The following is a 12,649-nucleotide window of genomic DNA, read 5'->3' on the forward strand; positions in this document are numbered from 1 at the left end:
CTGTATTGACAACAGGAGTTAAGCAGCAGACCCCAATGTCTGAGGATAAAAAATTACCTGCCCCCTAGGCTGGGAGGCTCTTGGCCCTGCATCTCAGCTAGGTGCTGGTGGTAGAGGACTCCCTTCTGAGGAGGATAAAGGCATCCATCCGCTGACCTGACATGGTATCCAGGGAGGTGCACTTCCTGCCTGAAGTCTGCACACAAGACATTATTGAAAGTTTGCTAAGCCTTATCTATCCCTCTGACCATTACTCCATGCTTCTCATCCATGTGGCCATTAATGATACTGCTAGGTATGATCTTCAGCAGATGAGCAGTGACTACAGGGCTTGGGGTGAGGATGAAGAAGCTGGGGAACAGGTTGTGATCTTACCCTCAGCCGGGAGGATGGACGAGCCAAGGAAAGGACATACACGTCCTGAAGATGAATGTGTGGCAGTGCAGATGGTGTTGATAGGAGGGCTTTGGCTGAGGATGAGGTACCCTTGACAAGAAGAGGAAGAGCATCTACATGCACTGACTTGCCAACTGAGTGAGGAGGACTTTGAAGGAGTAGGTAGGCACAAAAAAGTGACCTCAGCAGAGGGCTAGATTATAGGGTGAACATGGAAAATTATAATAGCTTCTTAGAAGCAGCAAAAAGGAAATGTGTGTGTGTGTGGGGGGGATTTGCTTAACATCTTAGATGGCCGTTTAACTTTGATACCTGGGAAGATACTGGAACAAATTGTAAAACAATCCATTTGTAAACACCTAGATGATATAAAGGTTAATGAATAGCCAATGTGTATTTGCCAAGAACAAATCATGTCAAACCAACCTAATTTCCTGCTTTGACAGGGTTACTGGCCTAATAGATGGTGGATAGCAGTAGACAACATATATCTTGATTTTTAATAAGGCTTTTGACACAGTCCTATATGACATTCTCATAAGCAAACTAGGGAAATGTGGTCTAGACAAAACTGCTATAAGGTGGGTGTGGAATTTTTTGAGAAACCATACTCAGAGTAGTTATTCATGGTTTTCTGACAAACTGAGATGGGATATCTAGTGCGGTTCCTCAGATCAGTCCTGGGTTTGGTACCATTTAACATCTTTGTTAATTATTTGGATAATGGAGTGGAGAATATGCTTATAAAAATTGCATACAAGCTGGGAGGGGCTGCAAACACTTTGGAAGACAGGATTAGAATTCAAAGTAATCTTAACAAATTGGAGAATTGGTCTGAATTCAACATGATGGAGTTCAATAAAGACAAGTACAAAGTCCTACACTTACGGAGGAAAAATGAAACGCACACATACACAATGGGGAATAACTGGCTAGGAGGTAGTACTATCGAAAGCTACTTGCAGTTGTAGTAGATCACAAATTGAACGAGTCAACAATGAGGCAGTTGCAAAAATGTTAGTATCATTTTAGGGCTTATTAACACAAGTGTTGTATGTAAGATATGAGAGGTAATTGTCCATCCTACTTGGCACTGGTGAGGTCTCAGCTGGAGTAGTGTCCAGTTCTAGGTTCCATACTTTAGGAAAGATGTGGCTTAACTGGAGAGAATCCAAAGGAGAGCAACAAAAATGACAAAAAGTTTAGAAAACCTGACCTATGCAGAAGGGTTAAAAAAAATCTGGGGAACATTTATTTCTGAGAAATGACTGAGGGGGGACCTGATAAGTCTTCGCCATCCTCTTTTTAATATAACATATTAGATCAATTGTTCTCCATGTCCACTGAAGATAGGACAAGAAGTAATGGGATTAACCCACAGCAAGGGAGATTGAGGTTAGATATTAGGGAAAGCTTTCTAACTATGAGGGGAGTTAAATTCTGGAATAGACTTCCAACGGAAGTTGTGGATTCCCCATCAACAGGGTTGGCCAAACATCTATCAGGGATCATCTTTGTTTACTTGGTCCTGCCTCAGCATAGGAGACTGGATCTGATGATCTCTTGTGATCCCTTCCAACCCTACATTTGTATGATTCTGTAACTGACTGGTTTTAAAAAGCACTTCACAATCTACCAACCACTCAGTAAAGAAATTGTAATATGAAATGGCCTTTATGCTATAGCTCCTCTAAAAAAGATTAAATTTTGAAAAAGTATGGAAGAAAGGGTTACTAATTTGGGGGTCACTATGCTAATATGATGGTGCAACATTCTCCTTGTCATCCCACTTTAAACAAAAAAGACTTCTCATAGGCACAGCCAAAGATGAATGTGGTGCCACTTGGCAAACTAAGCTTCACTTTGTTGAAATAGTTAGATTTGATTCCTGATAAATATGCTAAGTCTGGTTCAGTTTGATTTTGATTTGAATAAATAAGAGAGAAGGGAGTGTGGATGAAATCCTAGCTCTTTTGAAGTCAATGGCGTAACTGTCATTGACTTCATTGGGGCCAGGAATTCATCCTGCATGTGGGTGAGGAGGAAAGAAGGGAGGGAATATCAGCTGGTGTTTTCAAAAGCTTTCCAAGGGGGAAATACCTTCCATTTAGTTCAATCTGGTCCATTCCTGAATTTGATCGCATTATGGATATTCTGCTTTGGTGTGGAGTATATATTTGCTATCTGACTTTTGCAGAACCCTTATTTTCTTCTACAAAATAAAATAAAACTCTCTCTAATTTGAAAGAGAAGGTGAGTCATAAATCTATCAGCCACAGGAAATAAACCTGTACCTTTGAAGGAAGAACTTTGTATTAGTCTACACTGAACCAAAATCTTGAAAAACCTCTGGTAAAGTATGTCATTGCATAGGAAAGAGAGATAATGGAGTTAATTCACTTTACTTAGCAGTTTAATATTTTTTCTATTGTAGTCAAGGCCCAGGAACTCAGTTATTCAGCCATTCGTCAGCTGTGCATGTGCAATTTGGAATTGCTCAGCTCTGTGATGTAAAATGAGAGGTGATCAGCAATACTTGTGCCTGTGTGGAAATAGTCACTTATATTTTGATCTTTTGCTGTGTACTAAGATTGTGACCTAAAAGTGAGGAATGCCTGACCTGAAGGTGAAATTACTTGGAGTTCTGGTAAACAAAACCACCCCCCCCCCCCAGCATTCCCCCTACAGAGCAGTCACATTTTGAAGAGACATGGAGCGTACATGTACTCTGCAGAAATGTGCCAAAGATTTATGAACTAGGAGTTAAATAAATTTCTCTTGTGTTTTAGTATCTATGTTTCAAATGTTAAGTGAAACCCCAGTCTCTCCTTAGGGGTTAGGAAAAGTTAAGATTACTGCAGATATTTCTATTAAATGGGAAGTTTAGGCTTAGCTGGTGTGAATGTCAGTGCAGAGAGAGACTTTATTGAACAATTTGGTCTAGGTGAAATACTGCTGATCATTCCTTTAAAAAAAAATCTTGTGAAGGGAATAAAAAGTACAGTTGGTCTATCAAAGTCCCAGAAGAAAAGGTGCATTGAAGGCAACTTGCAGCCTGATAAACCACAAAGCATGAGTTTATAGACTGTACTAAGGAGCTTTTATAGTGGATCTAATTATAGAACCTGGGAGTGATTAGGCTTTTCAAAAGTGAAACTCAAAATGTTGAATAACAAACATAGTTCAAAATCAAATTAAAATCTTGGAAGCTCAAGAAAGCAAAAATCAAGGTTATTTATGCGAACTGGGCTGTCTTTTAATATCTAGCAAAATATCATAGTCTAGATAAGTAAAAAGTGATCTGCTGTAGAACTAGCTCTTCACCTCACAAAGGGGAACAATTTAAGTCAAATTCCCATAGCTAGACTGGATGAAAGGAACATTAAAGTAAAGAACTGTGTGGATAGTGATATTAATTATAATGTATTGAATCCAAACGCATGCATCCTGACACACACACTCAAACATTTACATCTGGGACTTGTACCACAGTACCTGATTAAAAGCAGCCTTGTTTTTGGTGTCATGCTCTGTTATTTACACTGCCCACCATGAAAGTTGTAATATGATCACAAGGAATGGGCAAGAAAGCATCTTCAAATGCCCATGCCTTTTAGCTAGATCTTTGGCTTCTGTAAATTAGTGTTGCTCTGTTAATATCAAAGTGCCTTTTAATTTCAGTGGAGTGTTGGATTCAAAACCTCAGCTTTGATTCTAGGTGAAATTTGACACTGAAAAAGGCCTATTTTCAACTCCAATGAAAAAACTTGAAAGCTTTAATATAGACAAAAACTTGTGAAAACTACTATCTAACAAGATCTCCACAGATCAAAATGGTAGAAATCTTGTCTCATGAGAAGTTCTCACTTGTGACATTTTGGGCTGAAATCTAACTAGTGTCAGAGGATAGCTAGCCCTTTAAGGGGATTTGGGTGCAAATTCAGGGGTGACTGATGTGCTAGGGATCAGGAGATTCTAAAAGCCACCAAGGAGAGGGGCCCGATAGGGAGGGTGCTACAGGTAGCAGGTTGCCTCCTGTGGGAGGGTGACTCTCAGGAAAGGACTTCTATAGTGGAGGAGTCTCAGGAAAGGACTTCTACAGATTGCCCCTACAGGAGACCCTGGGTGAGGGCTGATTGAAATTATGTACTAGTTCTATGTGGAAGAAATAAAGCTGAAGCCCTGAGAAAAAGGCTTGAGCCAGACTTTGGGCATGGTGTCATTCCTTACTGGTGTGGATAGATAGTCTACAAAGATCCGTAGACCTGATCTAGATGAACTCTAACCTTGATTGACTCAACCCCAAACCTGAACCCTGGCTTGAACTTGATCCAAGTCTAAACATGACTGATGGCCCACCTTGAATAAATCACAATTTTATTTTAAAATTTAGAAAATGCATTATTACTCCTATTGTTTATCGTACCAAAAGCATGCTAGATGTATTGGAGTGTATGAAGACATGCTCTCTGTCCTGAATGCCAAACCATCTAAATATTCTAAACATATCTACTACAGTTGAATGAATAATTCATAAAGAATAGTTATTTAAAAAAAAGTTTTGTATGCTCTTTCTGTTCACAAATTGAGCATGAACACCTAACTTTCTTGAAAAAAGAACAGGAGTACTTGTGGCGCCTTAGAGACTAACAAATGTTTTTTTGTTTTTTTTTTTGCTGATACAGACTAATACGGCTGCTCCTCTGAAACCTAACTTTCTTGAATGTACCTGTTTCAGATTTTTCTAGTGAACTATTTCTATGATTTTTGCTTGGTCTATAAATTGTTTACAAAGATCTGATATTCAAAATTTGAAACTTGAGTTGAGCTGTTATAACAGAATACTAGAAATATTAACATACAAGCTGGACACCATGTTCTGTGGCATAAAAAATAGATATTGAAGATGGACTGAAAGAATGTGAAATATTAACATACAAGCTGGACACCATGTTCTGTGGCATAAAAAATAGATACTGAAGATGGACTGAAAGAATGTATGTAAAATTGGTGGCTGTCTATCTATTTTTGAAGGGGAGATCTGAGTGCTCATGTGTATTATGAGCATGGTCAAAGGATGACTGCTTTACACCAAAGAAGGATTTCAAGAAATGATCCAGTAGAGCCCTTCCCAAGAACATGTTGGGCAGAAAATGTAGATTAGGTACTTGTTGATACATTCCTCCAGTCCACAAGGATATAATTAATATTTTCATCATTGTAAAATCAAAGATCAGACTTTTGCAATGGAGGTTTCATTATGAAATATGACATGATCGAAATAATGGTAAAAATTGCATTTAGATAAAAAGCTCTTGGTAGAACAGTAGTGAGTATTGCGAATTAGTGCACTTATCTTTCTGAAATATTTAAAGAAATAAAACTAGTGAATACAATAAATCTGCTCAGTGCTAGAGCTTTGTGTAATGCCAATACAAAATTGAAAACATTTCTACATTTTCTTGACTTCTTGGTGGTTCTTCAAATATGCATTGTGCAGCAAGGAATTTTCTGCACAAAAAATATTTGAGGTAAATTTGCAATGTAATGTTTTCCCCATGCTCCTGATGTCTGCAAAAGCAGCTTTTTAGCAGTTTAACAGAGATTGGCCACATGATTTAAGACATATAATATTGATTCTGGCTGGACCGATGGCATGTGCTAAAGAGAGTCAGCACAAGCCATTTTGACTTTGTTTAAGGGAGACACTGCCATTATTAACTTAGAATTATTCAGGGGTAAAAAGCTTCTTTTTTAATTAAAATATTACATCTCTGACTAATTTAGAGTCAAGGGGAACACTAGAAGGCAGGTTCTGGAAAAGACAGAAGTCAGCACTAAAGATTTACTGAATAACCCCAATTTATATACAGTGTACCTAGAAAACTGACCACATTTTTCTCCTGTCATTGCAAAGGAGACTCTCTAGTTCTGGGTCATGAACATTTCTGAGACGACATATTCATCCTTGAAATACTTTTCTGGGTGAAGGAATCCTATTTTGAAGTCCCCTAAAATTATTGTAGATTCTCTCCTCCCCTCTTCTTCAATGTGCAAGAACCTAAGAGTGCATAATAGTATTGGTCAAAGAAGCAGGTATTGGGAACAGAAGGATGCACAGAATTGATCGTTTTATAAGAAACTTGCCTACAGTGAATTATTTGTACATTTAAATAAAGCACTAATTTATTTAAATGGAGAGAATTATTCCTGTGATTTGTGAGCATAACATGTCAGTGAAAAATTTGTTATACATTTTCCTGAGTTTATTAAACCATTGTCTTAATTATTCCAGAAATCATAGAATCAAAACTATATGATTAGAAGGGACGGCAGGGGCCATCTTGTTTAACCCCTTGCCAAGAAGCAGGATTTGTTGTAATAGTTATTGTGAGTAACAAAAGTACTGTGCAAAGTAACTTGTTTGAATCTACTCCATAGATTTTATATTTATAAAAGCAGTATCTTTACATTGGTGCAAGTAGAAGTCAGAGTACCTTGAAGAGAGGGTTGCTGGGGTTTTTTGCCTACAAAAATACATGTATTTCACTACCTAATTTATTCAGTGAAGATAACTGTTAGGGGGCTTATTCCTTCACCCACTTACTTCCCTGGTCCCTCTCGCATGAACAGAGAGCAACAATAGCCGAAGTCCAAAGGTGCAAATAATTCGATGTTTATTGGGGTGAACTTCCAGCAAGCATGATTCCAGTTTCCTTCCTTAGTGTCCCCCTTCCCAGCTCTGACATCACAGAGCCTTACACCTGTGTCCCTGTTCCCATTCCCCCCCCGGTTAGCAAAACATGATTCCAATTTCCCCACCCCCATTCCCGTTCCCATTTCCCCCACCCAGCCACCCACTCACTTCCTGATTGACTGCAGACTATATAGTAAAACTTGAGTTCCGCTTAGCTATACTTTAACCAATCATTTTCCTGAAATTTAACTAACCAATCCTAACATATTGTAACATGATTATGTAACCAATTATATCCCACCACCTTAATTAGTTTACACCCAGCAAAATTAATTATACAGCAGACAGGAACAATCACAGAACCAGATAGAGACCATCCAAATAAACAATAGCAAAGTGGGAACTATAATGACAAAACAATACAGAAGTGAGGATTTCACATCCCAGCTATTGATAAGTGAGTTCTTGCCAGACAGGATGCTATCAAACTAAGTTTCCTTTTACATTTTCTAGGCACTTCCCTTTCTCTGGAGGTGATAGGCACTATCAGGACAGGATTGTATTCCTAACAGCCCAATAGCACCTTATTTCAATGTGACTAGGTTGGAATGTGAGGATGTGACCGGTCGCTTCCCAGCTTATGGCTGCCTCTGTTGCTTAGCCAAAGGTCTTAGCCTAAGAACAGGGCCTCAGACTGTCACAGTAAGAGAAGGACCTTACACGGGCAGACAGTGATTTTGATTCTTTCTTTTATACCTCTATAACTAGCCAAGTGATAAGAATATACCTAAATTCTTAGAGTATAGGCCTTTACAGACAGGCCTGAATATCTATATCCTAACAATAACAATTATTTGTTAATACTTAAATACTTAAATTTCTTGAGAATTTTTGGCCACAGGCTTTGATGTTTGTTTTGTTTTAAACATATAAAATCCCCTCTTTCAAAACTCATTTTCACTGATGCCTCATTATTTTGAAATGTCACATCACTCACCAATATCCAATATGCTTGAACACATGCTACCAATGACAGGTATATTAGGAAATTTACAAAGACCTTTAAAAAATTGCTCTTTAAAAAAGATGAAGTAAACATTTTGGCATTTAATTTTTTTTTAATTCATCTTAATAAAGATTTCAGGTAGCTGTTTACGTTCTAGTCATTTTTGCAGCCTAAAGTGGGAATAAGTAGTAATAAAAGGTAAACCTCAGAATTCACTGGATTAGTGATCTTGTGGGAACTGGGAGAGGGCACATGCATGCAGTGTTACTTTATAGTCTTGAACTGCAATACATGCGTCAGTGGGTGAAGTGAGTAGTCCTATCAAATTCAATGAGACTACTCACATGCATAAATTTAAGCATGTGCACAAGTGTCTGCAGAATCAGATTCCTAGCTCAGAAATCATGGGGAAGCGTTAGTGTTGCTAAATTGTGAAATGCAATGCATAGAGGTTCAGTGAAAGGATTTCTGGCCTCTACTGGTGCCTGCCTGCTGCATCTAAAAGCTGGACTATTCAGTCTCATTCCAAAGGGAACTCCAACTAGAATTGGGAGAAGTTCACACTGCCTTCCACTGAAAACAGCTGCTACTGGAAAAAAGTGATTAGCCTTCAGACTGGGGACTCTACCACCTAGAATATTTGGATTGGTTCCAAGGTGGGTTGGAGTTTCGAGTTGTTACTTGTCTGATCCAAGTCACTTTCCTCATCCTTAATTCTGTATCAAGTATTATCAGCCTCACTTGTACTGTATGCTCTGCTAATCACAAATACTGATCCTTGGAGTGGTAACACTTTCTAGATTGCAGCTGCTGGTATCAGTTAATGGATATTCCATTTCTGAAACATAACATTAAGAAGCAAAAGTTACAAACACTGTAGAGTCCTGTAACAGGTTGGCACCCACCTCATGAGCACCCCCCTTTGTCTGAGTGCATGTTCACAATCTGTCTGGAATGGGGGTGGCATCTACCTCTAGCGAGCGCACCCACCCCCCGCGGCTGATGATTTCTTCAGAGGTCTTCAGTAACTCGGGCGGAGTGTCTCTCATTGTTTGTAGATGGAACAAATACACAAACCCCTGCTAGGGTATATGGTCTTTATTTCCCACCAAGGCTTCCTCCCTGGAGTCACTGCCCTCTATAACAGTCCAACAGGGACCATCGCGGTACCCTCTGTTGGTGTATCCTTTTGTCAGCCCTCCCTTGGCTCAGTCTTTAGCCAGACCAAAAGGGCCTATCACGGTACCCTCATTTGCTCTGGCTAGGATCTGGGCTCAGTCCTTGCTCAGTCCTGCAGCCACCCAGGAGTCCACCTTTGCTCCCCCAGTCTTTGGCAGCCCTCCGTGGGCTCAGTCCTACCCACACTGAGCTGTCCGTGGCCATGCTATTCTTCCAGCCAAGAACCTAGTTTTCCCTCTTCCAGTTCCAGGTAGCAACTGATTGGTTTGCTTCTGTGGCTTCTTTTTATATGACACTCTGGTCCCTGATTGGCTGCTCCAGCAGTGCCTCTGACTGGCTGCTTCTCTTGCAGCCACTCTGCCACCTGGAGAGCTTTTTGTCTGCTCTTTTCTGGGGTACAGTGAGGCAGGGCCACGAGGCCTCCAGCAGGGAGCCTCCGGACCTAGTTCACCCTGTCACAAGTCCTTACTCCTGCAAATAGTCCTGCAGCCTTCAGTTTTACTACTTGTGCTCACCAGTGTCAGTAAAGGCTGCACAATTTGGTCCTAAGGCTCCAGTGCTGCAAAGACGTACACGCATGCTTATCTATATTACCATGAGTAGTTCCGTTGACTTCAATGGTACTACTCACTATAGCAAAGTTAAGCATGTGACTAAGTTTTTGCAAGATGAGGGTCAAAGACAATGCCATAAACATCATATAGGACTCGTTGCTAGTTTTGGGTAACAGCTACTGTGTTTGGATGGACCAAGAATATATTAGACACATGATACTGTTCTTAAAGCTTTCAATCTGAAGGTACATCTACACTGCAACTGAGGGGTATAATTGCAGCATGTATAGACATACCCAAGCTAGCTAGCTACCGTGAGCACCAATAGTGGTCAAGCTATAATGGCACAGGCTTCACTGTGAGCTATCTGACTAAGTACCCAGGGTCCCATTGGGTTTGTATAGCCCGTGCGGCTGCAGCTCCACTGCTCTTGGTACTCATGCTAGCTAGATTAAATATTTCAGCATGTGCAGACATTCTCAAGTTATCACACCTCCAGTTGCAGTGTAGATGGATACGAAGAGCTTTACGTTCAACAACATTAACCAGTGCAATAGTAAAAATTCCTGACGCTTCTCACTTCAGTTCCACTATTGAAATAACTAGATTGAAGTCATCAAGAAAATGTTTCTTTTCATATGTAAACTGTGTATAGGTCACTGGTAGTTATTTCACTAATGATCTTAATCTCCAAAAAATACAGATTGACGTTTAAAAAAATGAAATCAAAAACCTTTTTTACACACTGAAGTAAAAACAGAAATGCACAGTGAATTCTGGAACATGTCAGAACATCCAAAAAATCCTTAATAGTTCAGAGACTTAAATTTATCTGTGTGGAAATGCCTTTTTCTTAACTTTTATTTGTTTTTTTCATTAAGGTTCCTTTAAAAAAAATCTGCATGGCATAGGCATATGCTGCAGACTAGATATTTTGTATTTGATCAGTATTTTCCCATGGTTTACTACCAAACATCATAATTCTTTACACTAATTTTATAACTGGTCTGTTGTGGTATTGCAGATGCCTTTAAATATATGAAATAGATAAATACTTATATGTAAAAGTTTTCAGTTTCACATAATAGGAATGATGTGTTCTGTGCTCCTATGACAGCTTGTCATTTTCTAAACAAAGATGTAGGACTATTAAAACAAACAGATCAAAACACAGCAGCCTGTGGTGCACAAACCACAGAACCAACTTATTTATTTAATATAAGTTAATTTGAGATACACAAGTAAACCATTAAATGAGATACTTCTCCCCCTCCTAAAGAACCTCCCCTGGCTTCCTAACTGTCTGTTACTGCAGCTAGTGTGTAGACTGCAAGATGAGGATCCAACACTGCACACTCCTATTGTTTGTTTGTATTATATCTTCCTATAGGAAGGCAGATGCTCTTGTTAGAAGAGACTGTGACGGTTTCTGCCAGTTGACCAAACTGTTTCCTCTCCCTGCTAGTATTAGCCATTTTTATCTGGGTTGAGTCATTTGTTTGGTTTTCATCCAGGTATTTATTTCCTTTAGACTTTGGTGGCAGCTGGGTGACAGCAATGCCAGGTGCTAATGAGGGGGAAATGTACAGTTATATGTCTTTGGCATACTGATGGCATTTGATGCCATGGCATCTATTATCTTTCTGGAACACAAACATTAAACGGGGATACAACTGAACCTTATGAAAAACAGCACATTGAGTGCTTTCAGGGAGGAGGAATAGCTGCACATGATGAGTCTTTTGAGCTCTCAACAAAAGTAAATTGTGACACCAGCTTAATGCCATTCCATTGATCACACCATGTAGCACAGCAGGGATTAGTAATACCTTATGGTTGACTGTGTTGAAAGCAGCTGATAGATCCTGCTATATCAATATGGATGTTTGCACTTCATCTTTGATCATGAGGAAACTGTCACCTAGTACATTACAATGCCATATTCCAGTGTGAAGCATAACTGGGAGGTATTTGGTAAATTAGAGGAGGACAGGTAGACCTTTGGTAGCTTCAGGGCTACCCTCTATATGATTTTGTTCAGAAAGAGGGACTGGAGGTCAGTGACCAGCACTGTTAGGCACCTGGTGACCATATCATCGGGCCTTAAATAAGAAGATACCTCTTATATATGAAACTCCAAAAGTTTCCCTTCTCTGAGGAAGCCATTGATTAAGTCAGTCAGCAATGTCTCCATTTGCCTTCCTCGGTCACTGAGGCAGCGGTCTTAGATGTGGTGGCATGGACTGAATGAGTTAAAAGCCTCTGTGACTGGATGGATAGCTGCTTTGCTCTGTGCTTATTTTGTGTTCTTTGATCTGGAAAAGGATCTTTGAGGGGTGGTGCAGAGGAAGGTGTACTCAGGGACGAAGGGGGATAAGGTCAGTGAATAGTAAGTTATGATAGTGTTTAGCTAGATAATGAGTAAATTGGGTCAAAGCCTGGGTGGTGTGTTCCGGAGGGGACTCTGATCTATGAGTCCTCAGGGACAGACCATTTTGGACCATGGTTTTATGTAAGAATGCAGGAACCATCTGACCTCTGCTCATAGAAGCGGGTAGTCAGTGTGAGGCAAACCCACAGCCGAATCAGGGCAGCTCACTCAGCTGCCCCTCCAACACAGGTGCAGTGAATCATCACTCAGGCATGTGGTAACAACTCATATGTACTGACTTAGCCTTCCCACAGAGCCTGCAGTGACTCAGCCTTCAGGCATGCAGCAGCCTATCCATGAGCAGAGCCTGGGTCAGATGACTCCCAGCCACAGGTCTTTCCCCAGTCCTTCCCGAGTTGTAGATCCATCTGTGCAACAATACTACC

Source organism: Chelonia mydas, chromosome 1 (assembly GCF_015237465.2).
Source record: "Chelonia mydas isolate rCheMyd1 chromosome 1, rCheMyd1.pri.v2, whole genome shotgun sequence".
NCBI classification, from domain to species: domain Eukaryota; kingdom Metazoa; phylum Chordata; order Testudines; family Cheloniidae; genus Chelonia; species Chelonia mydas.